At 43.3% G+C, this 20,166-nt stretch overlaps 1 protein-coding gene and 1 long non-coding RNA gene across 2 annotated transcripts in view; one reads left to right on the top strand and one right to left on the bottom strand.

The window, feature by feature from the left end:
* LOC106573762 (insulin-like growth factor 1 receptor) overlaps positions 1–20,166 on the top strand; it is a 165,486-nt gene that overhangs the window by 41,488 nt on the left and 103,832 nt on the right. The window lies entirely within an intron of this gene.
* LOC106573763 (uncharacterized) overlaps positions 14,153–20,166 on the bottom strand; it is a 29,427-nt gene continuing 23,413 nt past the window's right edge. The window contains exons 2-3 of the long non-coding RNA XR_001321416.2: positions 18,700–18,729; positions 14,153–14,347 (exon numbers count right to left, since the gene is read on the bottom strand). This is a non-coding gene — a long non-coding RNA (uncharacterized lncRNA). The remainder of the gene's footprint in view (positions 14,348–18,699; positions 18,730–20,166) is intronic.

Here is a 20,166-nt window from a genome sequence, read left to right as displayed (position 1 = left end):
TGTTGGCTTTTGCCAACTGGTCGATCACTGGTACACACTACCAAGTGGGCTATTTTTCTCCTACCGGAGTTACACAGTAATAGCGTCACTGTTATTAGCTTCAAGACATACATACTATGGAACGCCGTTTGGGTCTTTGAGTGTCAAAAAAGATACAGTAGCATTGTAAAAGCTGCACTAAAAAAGTCTGCAAACAACAAAACCCTGGACACGAACGATGTGTTTACAGTACCGCGTTGGTAATAAAGCATAATTTGTTTGACCGCAACTTCTGGGGTAGCTAGCTTAGCTTGGTACCTAGCTCGCACCAATACAACCAGCCTAAAAACAATGACCAGTAGAAACTGCAGTCATTTTCATTATTCTTAGCAATGATTTAGGAATCCTTGTGAGTAAGTATTAGCTAGGTAGCCACTTGTTGCCACCTATTGAAATTGAACTTCAGTTCATGAAAATAAATAGCTAGCTACCTACTTAACGCTGTTGCCCAAAGCTAACGTTATAAGCAGCCAGCTAGCTTCATCAAATAAGAACTGTCTTATAAATTAGGGTTATTTTAGATGATGACACCTAGCTATCCTGAAACAGATTATGTCTTTTTGCTTTGTTTTTGGGGAAGAACATTGCTTGCATCCATCAGCTAGCTAGCTTTTTTTTATGACCAGCACTGTAGGTGCGCGAGACAACTTTACCAGCATCATAGCATACGTATCGATGAATTGTTGTGACATGAAATACAAGAGATAGTGTAATCAATGTGTAAAAATGTATGAACACATTAAATTATTATGTGACGTGCAGTCATATTCAGGTCCTGATTGGTCAACAAGCTTATTTGACACGTCAAATAGTGTATTTTTTTTTTTGGCACGCAAAGACCCAAACGGCGTTCCGTAGACATCTTGGTTGAGAATGAAACGACTGAACAAATGAGCAACGAAATAGCACAGCTTGAAAGTGAAAGAAATAGGTTTTGATTATGTTTTACTGGTAATGGGAACATACGTAAATGCCAACAAAATAACTTTTTGGTCTGTGTGTGTGTGTGTGTGTGTGTCTGTAACCTTTGTTTAACTAGGCAAGTCAGTTAAGAACAAATTCTTATTTGCAATGACGGCCCGGACGACGCTGGGCCAATTGTGCGCCGCCCTATGGGACTCCCAATCACGGCCGGATGTGATACAGCCTGGATTCGAACCAGGGACTGTTGTTACGCCTCTTGCACTGAGATGCAGTGCTTTAGACCGCTGCGTTCATGTGTGTGTGTGTGTGTGTGTGTTAACTATTTAACTGTACTAGAATACTTAAAAGGCCGCAAAAATGTTAAATATCGGTATTGGGCTTTTTTTGGCAAGGAAAATACTGTATATCGGTATCGGCCAAAAATGTCATATCGGTGCATCACTAGTTGCTTTACACAATTATTTTGTTCGGAACCACATTGTGTTCTCTCCGGCCTGGTGCAGTTGAGAGCTGACAGACCTTTCGTCTGTTACCAGCTTGAGTGTGGCTGTCTGCGAATAACTCTAGGCCTACATACTGGATGCATGTGTTTAGACAAATACGCCCTTAAACGTCAAAGCCCAAAGCCCAGCTCCAGATGTGTGTCCTCCAGGGTTTGGAGGCGTGGTGTGATAGGAAGTGTGTGTGTGTGTGTGTGTGTGTGTGTGTGTGTGTGTGTGTGTGTGTGTGTGTGTGTGTGTGTGTGTGTGTGTGTGTGTGTGTGTGTGTGTGTGTGTGTGTGTGTGTAGCATGCCTGTAGCATGCAGGAACACAAAGTGGCTTTTGTTCAAGGGGATTGCAGCATTGCTACTCTGATGCTTTTCACTCTGCATACGAAGTCATTCATCCGCACCATGGAATGCTGTTTCCTCTAGGTCATATTTATGCGTGTGGAGTTATTTTCTCTTTCGCTCCATTTTTCTCATTCGCAAATTTTTCAAAAGACTGGCTAATTTTGTTTATATCAGAGTCATTAAGGGTGAATCGTGTCCCCAGCACCGAAGAGCGTCTGCATTGTGCCACACAAATGGCCAATTGTAGTCGATGTTGATTATTAGATTAAGCACTTAGTTGACCCCCCTTTCCAATGTGTTTTCATCTGTTCTCGTTAACTGTGGATTCATTCACTCTCTGCTTCCATTGCTCTGCTCTGTGTTTTATACATGGGCAGAAAATGGAATCCAATATGTTTTTAACTGTGGGCTGTCCCACAGGGACTGTGAATATCACTGGGCTGTGTGAGAGAACAGCAGCATGCAGCATAGATGGAACTGAAATAAACCATAAACCAGGCTGTCTCTCAGTCCAAGACCTCCGCTTTCCTTTGTTTGATTACCACTGGCTGACAAGACGCTTGATCAAATAAAACTGATATGAGAGGACATTGAGTTTCATTGGCTGGCAGTGAGAGGATTATATTACGTATAGTACCAGTCAAAGGTTTGGACACACCTAGTCATTCAAGGGTTTTTCTTTATTTTTGCTATGTTCTACATTGTAGAATAAGTAAAGACATCAACACTATGAAATGACACATATGGAATCATGTAGTAACCAAAAAAGTGTTAAACAAATCAAAATATATTTTCGATTTTAGATTCTTCAAAGTAGCCACCCTTTGCCTTGATGACAGCTTTGCACACGCTTGGCATTCTCTCAACCAGCTTCACCTGGAATGCTTTTGCAACAGTCTTGAAGGAGTTCCCACATATGCTAAGCACTTGTTGGCTGCTTTTCCTTCACTCTGCGGTCCAACTCATCCCAAACCACCCCAACTGGGTTGAGGTCGGGTGATTGTGGAGGCCAGGTTATCTGATGCTGATGCTCCATCACTCTCCTTCTTGGTCAAATAGCCCTTACACAGCCAGGAGGTGTGTTGGGTTATTGTCCTGTTGAAAAACAAATGATAGTCCCACTAAGCACAAACCAGATGGGATGGCGTATCCCTGCAGAATGCTGTGGTAGCCATGCTGGTTAAGTGTGCCTTGAATTCTAAATAAATCACTGACAGTGCCACCAGCAAAGCACCCCCACACCATCACACCTCCTCCTCCATTCTTCACGGTGGGAACCACACATGCGGAGATCATCCGTTCACCTACTCCGTGTCTCACAAAGACACGGCAGTTGGAACCAAAAATCTCAAATTTGGACTCATCAGACCAAAGGACAGATTTCCACCAGTCTAATGTCCATTGCTCGTGTTTATTGAACCGAGCAAGTCTCTTCTTCTTATTGGTGTCCTTTAGTAGTGGTTTATTTGCAGCAATTTAACCATGAAGGCCTGATTCACACAGTCTCCGCTGAACAGTTGATGTTGAGATGTGTCTGTTATTTGAACTCCATGAAGCATTTATTTGGGCTGCAATTTCTGAGGCTGGTAACTCTAATGAACTTATCCTCTGCAGCAGAGGTAACTCTGGGTCTTCCTTTCCTGTGGCGGTCCTCATGAGAGCCAGTTTCATCATAGCGCTTAATGGTTTTTGCGACTGCACTTGAAGAAACTTTCAAAGTTCTTAAAGTTTTCCGCATTGACTGATCTTCATGTCTTAAAGTAATGATGGACTGTCATTTCTCTTTGCTTATTTGAGCTGTTCTTGCCAAAATATGGACTTGGTCTTTTACCAAATAGTGCTATCTTCTGTATACCCTCCCTACCTTGTCACGACACAACCGTTTGGCTCAAACACATTATGAGGGAAAGAAATTCCACAAATTAACTTTTAACAAGGCACACCTGTTAATTGAAATGCATTTCTCATGAAGCTGGATGAGAGAATGCCAAGAGTGTTCAAAGCTGTCATCAAGGCAAAGGTTGGCTACTTTGAAGAATCTCAAATATAAAACATATTTTGATTTGTTGAACACTTTTTTGGTTACTACATGATTTCATATGTGTATTTTTGATGACTTCAGTATTATTCTACAATGTAGAAAATAGTAAAAATAAAGAAAAGAAGGAGTAGGTGTGTCCAAACTTTTGACTGGTACTGTATCTGTATTGCTGACCTTGTATAGCAATGTGTTCTGTAGATCCTGGTGGTCCTTGGCTTTATCTGTTGTGCAGCACAGTGAATGTTGATGTGACATGATCTGGTTACAGCCAGACAAACGGGCTGGCTGGAGCCTCGCTAGGGGCTGAACTGAGGAGAGAGGACATCTCGCTACCTGACATTTACCCTCCACTCTGCCGTCGCCGTGGAAGACAGTGCTGACATTAGTGCCGTATCACAGGATTCCTCAGCACAGCACCTGCTGACCGGGTGGAAGAGCGGCAGGTGCAGCGAGTGCTAAAGTTCACAGGTTTCCCAGCCAGGGCTGATGACTGAGGCCCCTATTGGTGTTAATGTATTGTCTGCTGCATATCACTCCCTGTCTCTCTCCTCCCCCTCCTCTAACCAACAGAGAAGCTAGGAATTGGGGTTAGTTAGAGTCTGGAATGCTTTTTGTGTGTGTTTTTGATGTTGTCCTCAGCCAGCTGAGTTGGTGTTGGTTATCCTCAGTACAGAGTAGCATGGATAGTTCAGGCTTGAACCCAAGCAGTGATATGGGTTGAAAGGGGGAGTATGTAGAGGCTTTTAAAGTTTTACAAAGTTGCACAGCACAGGAGGTTGGTGGCAACTTAATTATGGAGAACAGGCTTGTGGTAATGACTGGAGCGGGATAATTGGCATGGTATCAAATACATCAAACACATGGTTTCCAGGTGTTTGATGCCATTCCGTTCATTGTTATGAGCCGTCCTCCCCTCAACAGCCTCCTGTGGTGTACAGGATAAAACAGCTGTAAAACAGGTGTAAAACAGTACAGTGAAGTTCTTACCTTGAGAGCTCTTTCTCAACAATGCAATGATAATAATACTAATAATATAGATAATAAAATAAAATATAATCAAAAATATAAATATAAACCACACAAGAACTACGATGTGAGTTAGAGACACGAGAATGCAAGTATATAGAGGTAAGTGCCAGTACGTCCCTCAATGGGGTGGCAAGTAGCCTAGTGGTTAGAGCGTTGGACGATCTTGCAACTGAAAGGTTGCAAGATCGAGTCCCTGACCTCGCAAGGTAAAAATCTGTCATTCTGCCCCTGAACAAGGCAGTTAACCCACTGTTCCTAGGCCATCATTGAAAATAAGAATTTGTTCTTAACTGACTTGCCTAGTTAAATAAAGGTACAAAAATAAATAATAAATAAATGTGCAGGGGTACTGGAGTGGTTGTGGTGGGTTTATACATAAAAAGTGACTAGTAGTAGGATATACAGTGCCTTTAGTATTCACACCCCTTGACATTTTCCAAATGTTGTTGTGTTACAGCCTGAATTTCAAATGGATTAAATTGTGATGTTGTGTCACTGGCCTACACACAATGTCCCATGATGTCAAAGTGGAATTATGTTTTTAGAAATGCTTAGAAATTAGTAGAATATTTTAAGATGAAATGTCTTGAGTCAGTTTGTATTCAACCCCTTTGTTCTGGCACGTATAGATAAGTTCAGGAGTAAAAATGTACTTAACCAGTGATATGAGAATGCTGAGGATGGATCAACAACATTGTTGTTACTCCATAGTACTAACTTAAATGACAGAGTGAAACTAAGTAAGCCTGTACAAATATTTATTTCCCAAAACATGCATCCTGTTTGCAATAAGGTACTAAATTAAAACTGCAAACAATGTGGCAAATAAATGTACTTTATGTCCTGAATACAAATTCATATTTTCATATTTTCAAGCATGGTGGTGACTGCATCATGTTATGGGAATGCTTGTCATGGGCAAGGACTAGGGAGTTTTTTTAAATAAAAAGAAACAGAATAGAGCTAAGCACAAGCTAAATCCTAGAGAAAAACCTGGGTCTGTCTGCTTTCTAACAGACACTGGGACACAAATTCACCTTACAGCAGGACAATAACCTAAAACACAAGGCCAAATATACACTGAAGTTGCTTACCAAGACGACATTGAATGTTCCTGAGAGGCCAAGTTACAGTTTATACCTAAATCGGCTTGAAAATCTATGGCAAGACTTGAAAATGGCTGAGGTGTGAATACGCATGTAAATTAGATATTTCAATATTTCATTATCAATAAATTTGCCAACATTTCTAAAAACATGTTTTTACTGTGTCATTAATCCATTTTGAATTCAAGCTGTAACACAACAACATTTGAAATAAGTCAAGGGGTATGAATACATTCTGAAGGCACTGTACATGTAAACACTAAAAGTGACTGGTAGCAGGAATATATAAATACGTATGGTAATATACTAATGGTAATATATACATGTAAATAGGAGTACCCGTGACCAGTAGCAGGATAATAGATAAATACTAATGGTAATGTCAATCAATAATTGTATTTATTGAACCTTTATTTTGACAGAGAAGACATATTAAGACCTAAGTCTCTTTTCCAAATGCACCCTGTATAATACAACATAAAATACATATTAAACACACAAAAAAAGAAAACAAATATATATACACAAATATAACACAAAATCATGGTAAGCACAAATAAAACACCACAAATTACCCAGAAAAACTGTTATATTATCCACAAATAACTCCCCAATCAATATTTTAAATTGCCCAGACGGGAATGTATTTTACATTTTGTTCCAGCAATACGGTGCTTTAAAACTAAAAGCAGATTTACCTAACTCGGTGTAGACCCTAGGAACCTCAAGAGTTAACCAACCCTGTGAACGGGTTAGGAAAATTAGGTGTCTATACTTCAACAGCAAATTTAGATAAGATGGAAGTTTATGAAGTAGAGGCTTGCAAACAAAAAGGGGGTAACGTAGAGATCTACGGGTCTTTAGCAAAGTGCAGCCAACCTTTTGATACAGGATACACCGATGAGTGTCAAAACTGTTGCCAGTAACAAAATAAAGGACACTATGGTAGATGGCATCCAACGGTTTAAGAGTAGTAGCAGCTGCACTTTTATAAATAATATAACCATAATCAATAACAGATAAAAAGGTTGACTGAATAATCTGCTTCCTACTGCTTAAAGAAAGGCACGATCTGTTTCTGTAGAAAAAGCCAACTTTAAATCTTAGCTTCTTAACCATCTATATGTTTTTTTAAAATCAATGGACAGCAGTGTAATGGAGTAATACATCTAATCAATAATCATTTTAGCAGCAGTGTAGGTTGTGTCTGAGTGGGCAGAGACCTGTGGATGGGCAAAGAGTCCATGTGGATAGTCTGTGGGAGAGGAAGAGCAGTAGTTGTTAGCCATTTATACTGAATGCTGATTGGTTAAAACCACATTCCAGCCGGTGTCTTTTCGACAAGTTACCACTGGCTAAATCTATGACGTTAAAATGCCTATTTACTCTGTTCCATCTGACTGCGCAATCCACTGTCTCATCAGCCCAGCCAAGCAATTTATAAACTTGATCTCCACTACAAAAAGCATCTAGACATTATCTCACATTTCTTTTAGATTAACATTTAGTTTTCAACAGCAGAGATTTGTATAAACCTTGCTGTCTGTCTCTCCGACATTTGCAACATTGTTTCAATATTCAAATTCGATCTCCATCTGTCCCATAGTAATGAGCGTGTCTGGAGTCGGGACGAGACAGACAGGCAGGCAGCATTTCTCAATCTGTCGAAATCATGAATCAGTATCATTTTTATGGATGTATACAAAGAAATGTCAATTGAAAAAAAGGTCAGACGAAACAAAGAGCATCTAGTTTGTAGTCTTTCCATCTTCAGTTTGAAGTGATTGTTTTAGCTGTGTTGTTGGCTAGCTCCTCTGAAGAACTGTGTCCTGACGAGTGAGTGCATTTTCTATGCAACCAGAAATCGCGCCTCAGTAGCTCATTGTTATGGATGTGTCCAAAAAAAAATCCCTAGAAAACAGCTTAAACAAATGCAAATGCAGCTACTTTGCTGTTATTCTGGCTGCACTTTTTGAAGTGACTGTAAGTTATCTGTAGTTGGCTAGCTAGCAAGCAAGGGATAAGAACGTTGCCAGCCAGTATAGATTTTTGTCGGGACTATATCTTGTGGAAGGATGAAATAGTAGGAATAAATTCATCAAAATACATTTTTTTACAAAAATATGTAAATCATTATTTGAATATGTAAATCATTACTCGACTTCGTCTCGGGCCTAACAACACACGTGCCAATATATCCTCCAAACGCCGGCTTCTCGGGCATTATCACTTAATTAACAGTCTTATTGTATTGATCAGGGTTGATTGTGACATCTCTACTTCAGTCTGACAGAGAAAAGGCCATGTTCAGGGTCGTCTGTGTCTGTATGCCGCACAAGCCCACTCACTGGGGGTCTGCTCTAGCACTGACCCTGAACTCACTATAATCTGCTCATGTGGCTTGTGTGAGTGTCTGAGGCTGCGATTACACAGGCAGTCCAATTCTGATCTTTTTTCCACTAATGGGTGTAATGACCAATCATATCAGCTCTTTTGGCAAAAATTGGGCAAAAGATCACAATTGGGCTGCCTGTGTAAACGCAGCCTGAGTGTCTTTGTGTGAGAGTTCATCTACACTCCAGAGAGCACAGCTAAGATGGAAAGATACATACTGCACTAGGACATCGTGTGTCCCCCCTTCCGAAATAAATGTTTAACAGTTTTCTTGAACCATCTTGGATTGCATAAATATTCTTGAACATTGTAATCCATATTGGATTCCTAGTATGTCAGATAGGCTACTGTAGGAAGGAGAAGGTTCAGTCAGCCAGGAGAAGTCAGATGGTGAGGCACTATGTTTGCATGACTGGCACATAGTCAGACATGCTGGACTCTGTCCTGCTCCCTGAGTTAGTCAGTGTTACCATTGGTACACTAAAAATGAAGTGCTTTGTAACACTAAAACTAGTTGCAACTGAGCTGCCATCACCTTAAAGGAGACAAAACCTTAATTTTGCTGGAGTATTGAAAACACATGGTTGTGAAGGCATTGGGACAGATTTAAGGTGTACTTAAACATTTACCCTGAGGTCTTCTGAAACATGACATGGTGTGTTGTAACACCACATAATCAAAAGTTGTGCAACACCTTGCCAGAGACTGGGAGCCCTAACCCAGAAAAGGTTGTACACACTTATGTTGTTTCGAGTTCTGTGTAGTGCAGAATTAGATCTCTTCTGGAGTTTTCAAATACTGTAAATGGGAGTCTCTCCGTTATTATATATTCCCTGCTATTATAAGGTGTTTATAAATGCCTCAGTAATTCTAAAAGGTCAAATGGACAGTGTTATGCTCAAAAGACACACAATTTTTTTTTTGTTAAAATAGAAATGAATACGTTTGTCCAGGATAGTAATTAATGAGTACAAAATTACATTTTCAAGACACGATTGGAGCTTTAAGTGCTTTATCTTTTAGTAACAAATTATCACATGACAAAACATTAAAAGGTCTTACAAATTTTTATATTGATAAAGACAGTTCAAAAATCTGCAAGGTATTTATCATATCCTTCAAAATCAGCGTGTGGCATATTTCACATTCATGGAAAAAAATAGACAATGACTGCTAATGTCAGAAGTAGCACTCATACAAAACCTGAAACAAAAACACTTCAGCCCAAGGCTCAATGCTATCTACCTGTCATCCATTACGCTAATTCCTGAACAAGGCAGTGTTCCCCGGTAGGCCATCATTGTAAATAAGAAATTGTTCTTTATTGACTTGCCTTGATAAATAAAGGTAAAATAAAAAAATTTAAAAAATTGCTCCGATGAATTGAATCACAGTACAGTTGAGTTAGATGATATGATCGACAGTTGACAGTTCAGTTGACTGTAGTCTGATCCTGGTCTTAATTGACTTTGGGTAGGGTTTGCCAGTCGGTGGGTAACATGTATGTTTTTCTGCAGGGAGACAGAAATAGCAAATAATAACAAGCAATAATGATAGTACATGAATACATAATTAGATTATCAAATACCATATTAATATGAAGTAGTATTAACTCAAAAGCAGGCCTTAATTTGTATATAAAACAAGTGCAAAAAATTACATGTCGATTAACAACATGTAGCATCAAGAAAACGGATCAATGAATCAAAATGTCTGAAATGCTACACAAAACAAATGTTCTTATAGAGTGAATTCCTTTTCTGTTTCCTTCAATATAATAACATTGTGTACTCATTGACGCATAATTTCTTGGATTGTTTTGGAGAGTTTCATCTGAGCGTTTGGTGTGCTGTCAGGTGTCTGAGTTCGTGAAGAACCTGAATACAGTGGACTTGCTCGCAAACTTGCCTGTTTTTATACTTGACCATAAAGTTTGCTAAATGGCACGAATGTATTCCCTCCACCTCTATGCCTCAGACTGGGGGAATTCTGAACAGTACAAAAGCACATGTTTGAAGTTCACATGTTGTCTTTAAACTAAACATCTGTCTTCTGATATGAAGGTATGAAAAAATAAAGGTAGAATTTTACGCAAAAAAAAACATTCTCCGTAGGCCCTATTCAGACTTGAGATAATTTGATTTAACGTGGACTAATTATGACTGTAGTCCATTTTTCTTCAGTCCATGTTAAGTCTACTTATGTCAAGTCTGAATCAGGCCCTATGTGATCAGTGTAACAAGGGTTGTTCAGCACAACAGTTTACTCCTGAAGACTGGCTGAGTGGACTAAAGGCGCTAGAATGCTTCAATTCGGCTGGTGGCTAGCTGAAGTTGGCTAAGCGAACCAAACGAGTGTGCTTGCATACTCCCTTAAAAGACTTTAAAAACTAGAAACAAGTGCAATAATCTTAGAATGAATCTAAGATAACTCAATAAATCTCTCATAAATTTTGACATTTTTACGGAGGAGATCTTAATTGCGCTATTTTACATCAAACTAAGATGTTTGGTGCAGTATTTTTCAATGAAAAAATGTGCATGAAAATGACTCGTCTCTTGTTCAATGACAATAAAGACTTTATTGAATAATCCCTACTGTTGACCACTCACCGGCGAAGAACCGTAGACTTCAGCTCCGAACTTCAGATTGCATCCAGAAAAAATGTTGTATGCCCTGAACAGCTGGGAAAAAAACACACTAAAAAACGCACAAAAACGTTACAAAATGTCCTCAGAATATATGCACAAACTCTACCTAACAGTTTCGGCTTGGAAGCATGCAGACGCCCAAAGGCAGTGTTTTGACAAGCAAGAGACCTGGGTTCACATCCACCTTCTCACATCCATGCATACCAGTGATAAAGGCTCACTTTATACGTGTCACCTCTGCTATAACTTACATAGCCCTAAATAACATTATTTAGAATCTCACAAAGTTGCCTGGCAACTGTAGCCTATAACTAGTGCCAAAGTCTACCCTAGGAAAAGTATTACTTTCCCAGTGTCTTCTTTAAAATGTTAATTCAAATATTGACTGAGAATTCAATCAATATTTATAATCAATCAATATTTATGTTATGTTTATATGAGAGACAGTCTGCCAAAACATTTGTGCTACCTTTTACATGCACTGAAACACCAAAAAGTGTTTTCACAACACTCTTAAAAACACAATGATTCAGAATGAAGAACCACTTTGGGTGGCTCAGAATACTTCCATTCTGTTTTAGAAATCCATTCAGTGTATCATAGCACTTACATTGGGTTTACATTCAAACACCCTCCAAACACTAAACATCTCAGCTTAGGTGCATTACTTTTCATGGTTTTACTACACAATAATGATGTTTTGAGTCTTTCTATTTTAACAGTGTATTATTTTAGCCCGTAATCCCTCAGGAAGGCCTCATGGTAATAAAAAGACTTAGCCGCTCCCTTGCCCAACTGGTTATGGTATCGGAGTGACATGGAATGCTCTTGAAGTGATACACCGGCCAATGTTTTAATTAACTGAAAGCAATAAGTGTTGGTGTAGTTGTGTAAGTATTTCAGACCACCAGGGATGCTTTTGACTCTTGACCTTTTTCCACTCAGTGCTTCCTTTGCCACTTAAATCAAGGATTACAGTAAGACTTGATTTTGAGCTCTCCTGGAATTCAGTTTTTCTAGTTGGTTTCACTTCAAGCTAGGCAATTGTTCTTTATTAATGTTCTCCGCTTAAGTGCTTGGTAGTTTTAAGATTTGTATTAGGGTCTTTTGTTTATTTTGGAGTAGATTTTTATTAATAGTGTAAAGAGTCATGCTCCATACGGTGTGAGTGAACTGCTCCTAGGCTGTGGGGGAGTACAACCTCCCTCTACCAAGCTTGATACATTAAAAGTGCTTTAAGTGATCTCCTCTTGGTTGTTTCTCTTCAAGCTGCACAGCAGAACACACTAGCCCATTGTGATTTTGCATTGAAGTGTATGTAAATATCAAAGGCGTTTGCTATTTCTTAGCGTGTAAGTACGTGCTTCGGAGAACGCACTCCCCACACTGCCATGGAGACAGACACCTCTGTGCGCTGTACGTCACTTTGTGCCTGCAGGTGACGAAAAGTGCTGCACACAAGTATGTGTTTTAAATCTTGGCTCCTCACAGGCCAGCGCAGTGGGAGGAAGCGGTCTCTTGGAGTACAGCAAAGAAAGGCAGCGCTGCGGCCTCTTTTTTCAACTGCACAGTGGAGACGCGGCCTGTGATTTATGGAGTGAGTGGGAGCTGGGCAGGTCACGTCCTGCCGGAGAGTTCTGCTACTGGGGAGGCGGATGGACAGGCAAAACTTTGGATGGAGGAAGGGAAAGAGAGAGAAAGTAGAGAGAGAGAGAGAGACAGAGAGGGTGAGAAAGTAGAGAAAGAGAGAGAGGGTGAGAGAAAGTAGAGAAAGAGAGAGAGAGACAGACTATCTCTCTACTGGGCTCAGAGGTTTCTGGCCTGGGCCACACACAACACTAAGATCTCTGGTCCCAGTGCTGGTTCTCAGGGTTGATACTGCATATGGGCCTTTACTAATCACCAACTAAGGCTGCTGAGAACCTCACAGGAGATGGAACTGAATATCAGAAGGCCCAAAACACTTCTGTTTGATAAAATAATTTTATTTCAAAGTAGGCTTACATGTAATTAGCAACGCGCATGCCCGCCCACCTGAGGATCTTTCCTTTTCAGCCACTTAAATCTTGCTAGATTGATTGCTTTCATTCTATTCTGGTGACTCTTTCCCACTCTTGCTTGTGCCATTTTGTTTTTTCCCTTTAACGTAACGACTGTGGAAACATTTGTAATGACCTGTCAAACACACTCCAGTAATGGCTGAAATGGGCTCAATTGAATACACTAGGCAGGTTTCCATTGACCCAGGTTTATTCAACAAAAGCAATGTCGCGACATTGCGACATGTGTAATGGAAACGGCAGCTAAAGGAAAAATGTTCTAAAGATTTTTTGAAATATCTGTTCAACAGGGTTAGATTTCTTTTCTCAAACTTTATTGCAACAAATTATGGAAACAGTGTTTTTCAAATAAATTAAGATATAGAGGCTAACTATAAAGCTCCACTCCACATGCAATTCTAAATGCCTATTGCTTAAAAAAAATTCAACTCTAAAATAATGTTTCTGCAGGACAAAAATTGTCCCGACTTTCACAAATTTCAGATCTACAGGAGTGCAAGTTTCCTCATGGCACGGACTGTGGTGATACGTTGGTACATGAGAATTATTAGAATATGGCAAATATTTGTCAATTCTTGCATTCTATCCATGGTGGATTTTGTGAGCTATCTGAGAAATGAAACTTTATAACGACACAGAGTGAGACCCAGATGCAGACCCAGGAGGCAGATGGTTTGAGTCTCTGATATTTATTAAACAACAAGGGGCAGGTTGAGGACAGGCAAAAGTTCATTGACCAGGTCAGAGTTCCAAACGGTACAGGGAGGCAGGCAGGCTCAAGGTCAGGGCAGGCGGGCTTAGAGTCAGGGCAGGCAAAAGGTAAAAACTAGGAGGTCTAGAAAAACAGAGACAAGTAAAAAGCAGGAACACGGAAAAACAAGCTGGTTGACTTGAGAAGACGAACTGGCAACAGACAGAGAACACATGAATAAATATCCTGGGAATAATGGGGAAAATGGGTGACAGCTGGAGGTGGGTGGAGACAATCACAAAGACAGGTGAAACAGATCAGGGCGTGACAGTACCCCCCCTAGTGATGCCACCTAGCGTCCTACCTGGGCGCATACCTGGTTGACCGGGGTGCCGGCGGTGAAAGTCAGCGTTGAGGGCCGGGTCCAGGATGTCTTTAGCGGGAACCCAGCACCTCTCCTCCGGGCCATAACCCTCCCAGTCAACCAGGTACTGGAAACTCCTGCCCCGTGGTCAAACCCTCAGGAGGCATCACAGTGTATGGTGGCTGGCCATCGATGACACGGGGGGAGGGATGGGTCTAGAAACAGAAGACAAAGGGCTGTGAGACAAGGGCTTAATCCTGGACACATGAAAAGTAGGGTGTATACGGAGGGTACGGGGTAACAGCAGGCGAACAGCAGTGGGACTAAGGACTCTAGAGATGGGGAAAGGACCAATGAAACGGTGGGAAAGTTTGCGGGATTCCACCTGGAGAGGCATGTGCTGTGTAGACAGCCATACCCTCTGCCTGAGATGATAGCGGGGAGCCGGAGTCCGGTGGCGGTCCGCTTGTTGACGGTACCCGGATGTGATCTTGAGAAGAGCTGACCGAGCTCTTTTCCAGGTACAACAGCGGCGGACGAACATTTGGGCTGAGGGTATGTTGACCTCTACTTCTTGCTCCGGGAAGAGCGTGGGCTGACTCCCCCTTTGAGTGCTCCATGGGGTGAGTCCAATGGCTGAGCAGGGAAGAGTGTTCCTAGCATACTCCACCCAGACCAGTTGCTGGCTCCAGGTGGTGGGGCTACTAGAAACGAGACACAGAAGTGTCGTTTCCATGTCTTGATTGGCTCGCTCCAACTGGCCATTGGATTGGGGATGAAACCCGGAGGACAGGCTGGCCAATGACCCGATAAGGGTGCAGAACGCCATCCAGAATCGGGACGAGAACTGAGGACCCCAATCAGAGACAATGTCGACCGGGAGTCCATGGATTCAGAAGACGTGCTGCACCATGAGCTGGGCCGTCTCCTTGGCTGACGGTAACTTGGAGAGAGGGGTGAAATGGGTGGCTTTAGAGAACCTGTCCACCACCGTCAGGATGGTGGTGTTGCCATCTGACTGGGGAAGCCTAATGACAAAATCCAGGGAAAGCTGGGACCAGGGGCAATGAGGAACAGGGAGTGGCTGAAGGAGGCCAGATGGAGCTTGCCGCAGAGTCTTATTTTGAGCACACACCATGCATGTGGTGACGAAGGCCGAGACATCAGGAGGCGTGGTGGGCCACCAGAAGCATTGTCGGAGGAAAGCCAGGGTACGACGGGCACCAGGATGACAGGTAAGCCATTCCAGGAACTGAGGCCGGGCTGAATCAGGGACGAACATCTGGGACCGTTGTGCCTGCCGGACCAGAGCTTCAATACCCCAGACAACCGAAGCCGCCAGACATGAGGCAGGGAGGATGGTCTCAGATTCCGAGGGGGTGGCAGGAGAACTGTACAGGCGAGAGAGGGCATTCCTGCTTCACATTTTTGGACCCTGGGGCGGTAGGAGATGGTGAAATTGAACCTGGTGAATTTGAACCTGGTGAATAACAGGGCCCAACGGGCTTGCCTTGAGTTAAGGCGCTTGGCAGTGCGGAGGTATTCTAAATTCTTAAGGTCAGTCTACACCAAAAATGGATGTTCCGCCCCTTCCAGCCAGTGCCTCCACTCCTCCAGAGCCATCTTAACCACCAGGAGTTCCCGGTTCACAACGTCATATTTCCTTTCAGCATAGTTGAGACGATGGGACATGAAGGCACAGGGATGAAGCTTTTTGTTCTGGACGGGTCGCTGGGAAAGGATGGCCCCTACGTCGGAAGCGTCAACCTCTACCACAAACTGACGGGTCAGGTCCGGATGGATGAGGATCCACTAAAGCCCTGTCCACTGCTGGGGACCATGTGAATGGTACCTTTGGAGAGGTGAGTGCAGAGAGGGGAGCCGCCAGGGTGCTGTAGCCCCGAATGAAACTGCGGTAGAAATTAGCAAACCCCAGAAACCGTTGTAGCTGCACCCTGGACGTGGGTTGGGGCCAATCCACCACCACTTTCACCATTTCCGGATCCATCTGGACATTCCCTTCAGCGATGACGTATCCTAGAAAGGACATAGTGGAGCGGTGGAACTCGCACTTCTCAGCTTTTATAAACAACTGTATCTCCAGGAGGCGCTGAAGGACTTGTCGAGCGTGTTCTTGTGCAGAATGAGAGAAAACCAGGATGTCCTCGAGGTAGACGAATACAAAACAATTCAACATGTCCCGGAGCACATCGTTGACCAGGGCCTGGAAGACAGCGGGAGCATTGTTGAGTCCAAACAGCATGACCAGGTACTCATAGTGTGCACTGGCAGTGTTGAAGGCCGTCTTCCACTCGTCTCCTTCGCGTATCCAGACAAGGTGGTAGGCATTCCGAAGGTCCAGTTTGAAAAAGATGGTAGCCCCCTGGAGACGTTTGAAAGCCGAGGAGTGCAGTGGTAGAGGGTAACGATTCTTGATCGTGATATCATTGAGGCCCCGGTATTCAAGGGTCTTGTCCTTCTTCCCCACAAAAAAGAGGCAGAAGGGTGAATGCTCCCAGCAGCCAGAGAGTCCTCAATGTACTCCTCCATGGCCTTGGTCTCAGGGCCAGACAGGGAATATAGCCGGCCTCGAGGCGGTGAGGTGCCCGGGAGGAGGTCAATTGCACAATCGTAAGGACAATATGGAGGAAGAGAGGTAGCGCGAGCCTTGCTGAAAACCTCCAGGAGGTCATGGTACTCTGCGGGAACGGCAGAGAAATCCGAGGCCACACTTAACACTGGAGGCGGACTTTCCGGGGGAGGCTGCGCCACCTTCAGGCAATGTGAATGACAGAACGGGCTCCAACCCAGGATTGAACCCGTGGTCCAGTTAATATCGGCGGTGTGCTTCTGGAGCCAAGAAAATCCCAAAACAGGGACGTGGGGAGACTCAATGAGGAGAAGCTGTATTGACTCAGTGATTTCCAGATACCCGCAGATTAATGGGAACTGTGCGTGACTCTTCAATGGAGCGGTCGTCCAGTGCCATGGCGTCCATGGGAACGGAGAGCAGTTGAGAGGGGATACCTAGTTCCGATACCAGGGTAGCATCCATAAAACTCTCAATCGCCCCATAGTCAGTGAGCACCCGGAGAGACTTAGACTGGTCTCCCCACAGCAGGACCACAAAAAAGGAGTTTGGGTAATGGGAATTAGAGAATTCCCAGTCTGGCTCACCAGTGTACTTGTACCTACTAATGAGTCAGATCTCTTCACTGGGCAGGTGGCAATGTAGTGCCCCGTAGCACCACAATACAGACATCTGTTGGAGCTTAGCCTACGTGAACGTTCCCTAGGCGATAATCTAGCTCTGCCCAGTTGCATAGGTTCCAGTGTATCCGACTCACCCGTCGCCGATGATTAAAGGGAACTTGGGTGACTTCGGATCTTCTCGGAAATGCAGCTGTCGGGACTTCCGGGTTCCTTCGGAGGTGAGCAAGCAGCAGCAGATGAGCGAGCGTTACCGAGACCTGACCTCCTCTCATTCCTGCATTCCCGTAGACACCCATCAATCCTAATGGTAAGAGTGATGAGGGAATCGAGGTTCAAAGGTAACTCCCGGGCTGCTAGCTCGTCTTTTATCTCCTCTGATAGTCTGTGAAGGAAGGTATCGAACAGGGCCTCTGGATTCCAGGCACTCTCGGCGGCCAATGTGCGAAAATCTACCACGTAATCTGTCACACTACGGGAGTTCTGATGTAATTTCAGTCGTTTTTGAGCCGCCTCTCTCCCGGGCACCGGAAAATCGAACACCTTCACCTCCGCCATAAAATCTTCCAGATGAGAGCAAACGGCGGATTGTTGCTTCCAAACAGCTGTAGCCCAGGAGAGCGCCCTTCCAGACATTAGCGTAATAAGATACGCTATCGTCGACCAATCCAAAGGGAACAAAGATGGCTGTAGCTCAAAAATAAGGGAGCACTGGGAAAGAAACGCCCGGCAGGTTCCAGGATCCCCAGCATATTGCTCCGGAGGTGGTAAGCAGGGTTCTTGGGGAACCGGGGTAGGCTGAACAAAGCCACCACTGGTAGGGGGGTTACTGAGTGACTGGGAGGTCTCAGACGTGGCATGCTGCCTGTGAGATAATTCACGGAACTGCTTCATTAATGCCTTGAACCCCTGGTCGTGGCGTTCCGCCAGAGATCGGAACCCTTCCATAAGGTTCTGAAGTAGCTCGTCATGTTTTTTAACGGTGGCTCCCTGCAGGGAGGAGCTGGTCCAAGTCTGCTGAGTCAGTCATGGCCAGTTCATACTATAACGACACAGGGCGAGATCCAGATGCAGATGGTTCAAGTCTCTGATATTTATTAAACAACAAGGGGCACCCAAGAGGCAGGTCGAGGACAGGCAAAAGTTAATTAACCAGGTCAGTGTTCCAAACGGTACAGGGAGGCAGGCAGGCTCAAGGTCAGGGCAGGCTGAATGGTTAGGCAGGGCAGGCAAAAGGTCAAAACCAGGAGGACTAGAAAAACAGAGACAAGGAAAAAGCAGGTGCACAGAAAAACCCGCTGGTTGACTTGACATGACAAACTGGCAACAGACAAACAGAGAACACAGGAATACATACCCTGGGAATAATGGGGAAAACAGGTGACACCTGGAGGTGGGTGGAGACAATCACAACGACAGGTGAAACAGATCAGGGCGTGACACAGAAGGTGGAAGGGCATACAGGCTGTCACCAATTGATACATTTTTGGGGGTGTGATTATGTCCAGGTGTTTTAATTCCATGACAGTTCAATGGAAACGCACCATAGCAGGTAACTGACACGTCTATTTTCTTTGCAAACTTTTTAAATGTTGACAAAAAAAATCACTGGACAAGTTTGTTAGGCCTAATGGAAAAATAGCTAATGGCTTTCTGTTGCATCTATAAAAACACTAACACTAACACACCGTCTCTATACCAACATCACAAAAAAGAGAAGAAAGATAACTTTATTTTGGTGGTTGTTGTTCTTTTGTGCATTTGAAAAAAGTAATGATTTAATACAGTTGAAATGTTTACAAATTAGATATGCTGAAATGAAAAGGAACACTCGGAATATAGTGATATTGTGTCTTATCTCGCAAACAATGTAAAGTATGTATAGATAGGTATAATCTAGAGCGAAGTGTTTTGATTTTAAATTGCGTGGGTTTCTTTCTCTTGACACACTTGTTGAATTATGAAAGTGAAAGTGACAACAACAGTAATGACTCATGAATGAGGCAGTTTAGACAGTGCAGGTGCTATAAGTTGGCCTAGCCCTGGCCCTGGCCCTAGCCCTAGCCCTGGCCCTAACCCTGGCCCTAGCCCTGGCCCTAGCCCTGGCCCTAACCCTGGCCCTAGCCCTGGCCCTATCCCTGGCCCTAACCCTAGCCCTAACCCTGGCCCTAACCCTAGCCCTAACCCTAGCCCTGGCCCTAGCCCTGGCCCTAACCCTAGCCCTAACCCTAGCCCTAACCCTAGCCCTGGCCCTAACCCTAGCCCTAACCCTAGCCCTGGCCCTAGCCCTAACCATAGCCCTAACCCTAGCCCTGGCCCTAGCCCTAACCCTAACCATAGCCCTAACCCTAGCCCTGGCCCTAGCCCTAACCCTAGCCCTAGACAGAGCAAGTTTTTGTTGGTTGCAGCACTGTTCCACCCCTTTATATTAATTTAGTCATGTATGCAAATACACCCAGTGTAAATACAAATGAAGCACATATAATTGTCTTTATTTTATCACAAAGTATTAAAAAAATACCTGACATACTAAGGCATTTTATATTTCAGTGCATATAAGAAACATTTTGAAATTTTACAATAAATGAAACATCTGGATTCCCACCAAAATGCCTGAACTGCATTCGTTTTTTGTCTGTGTCAGTACAATGTTTTATGTGCTATAATTCAGTCAGTATCTGATACATTTTTTAAATTCTAAATGTTTGTAGTATCCTCGTCCATTTATTCAAATTTGTATTCAAATTCAAATGTTTAACCTTTTAACTATTTTGATGACCGTTGCTGATGTAATGTCTTTAGTAAGGGTGAGTGAGTACCTCAG

Source organism: Salmo salar, chromosome ssa16, assembly GCF_905237065.1.
Source record: "Salmo salar chromosome ssa16, Ssal_v3.1, whole genome shotgun sequence".
Classification (NCBI taxonomy): Eukaryota; Metazoa; Chordata; class Actinopteri; order Salmoniformes; family Salmonidae; genus Salmo; species Salmo salar.
Note: the sequence above shows the minus strand (reverse complement) of the source record. Positions and strands in the feature narration are given on the sequence as shown.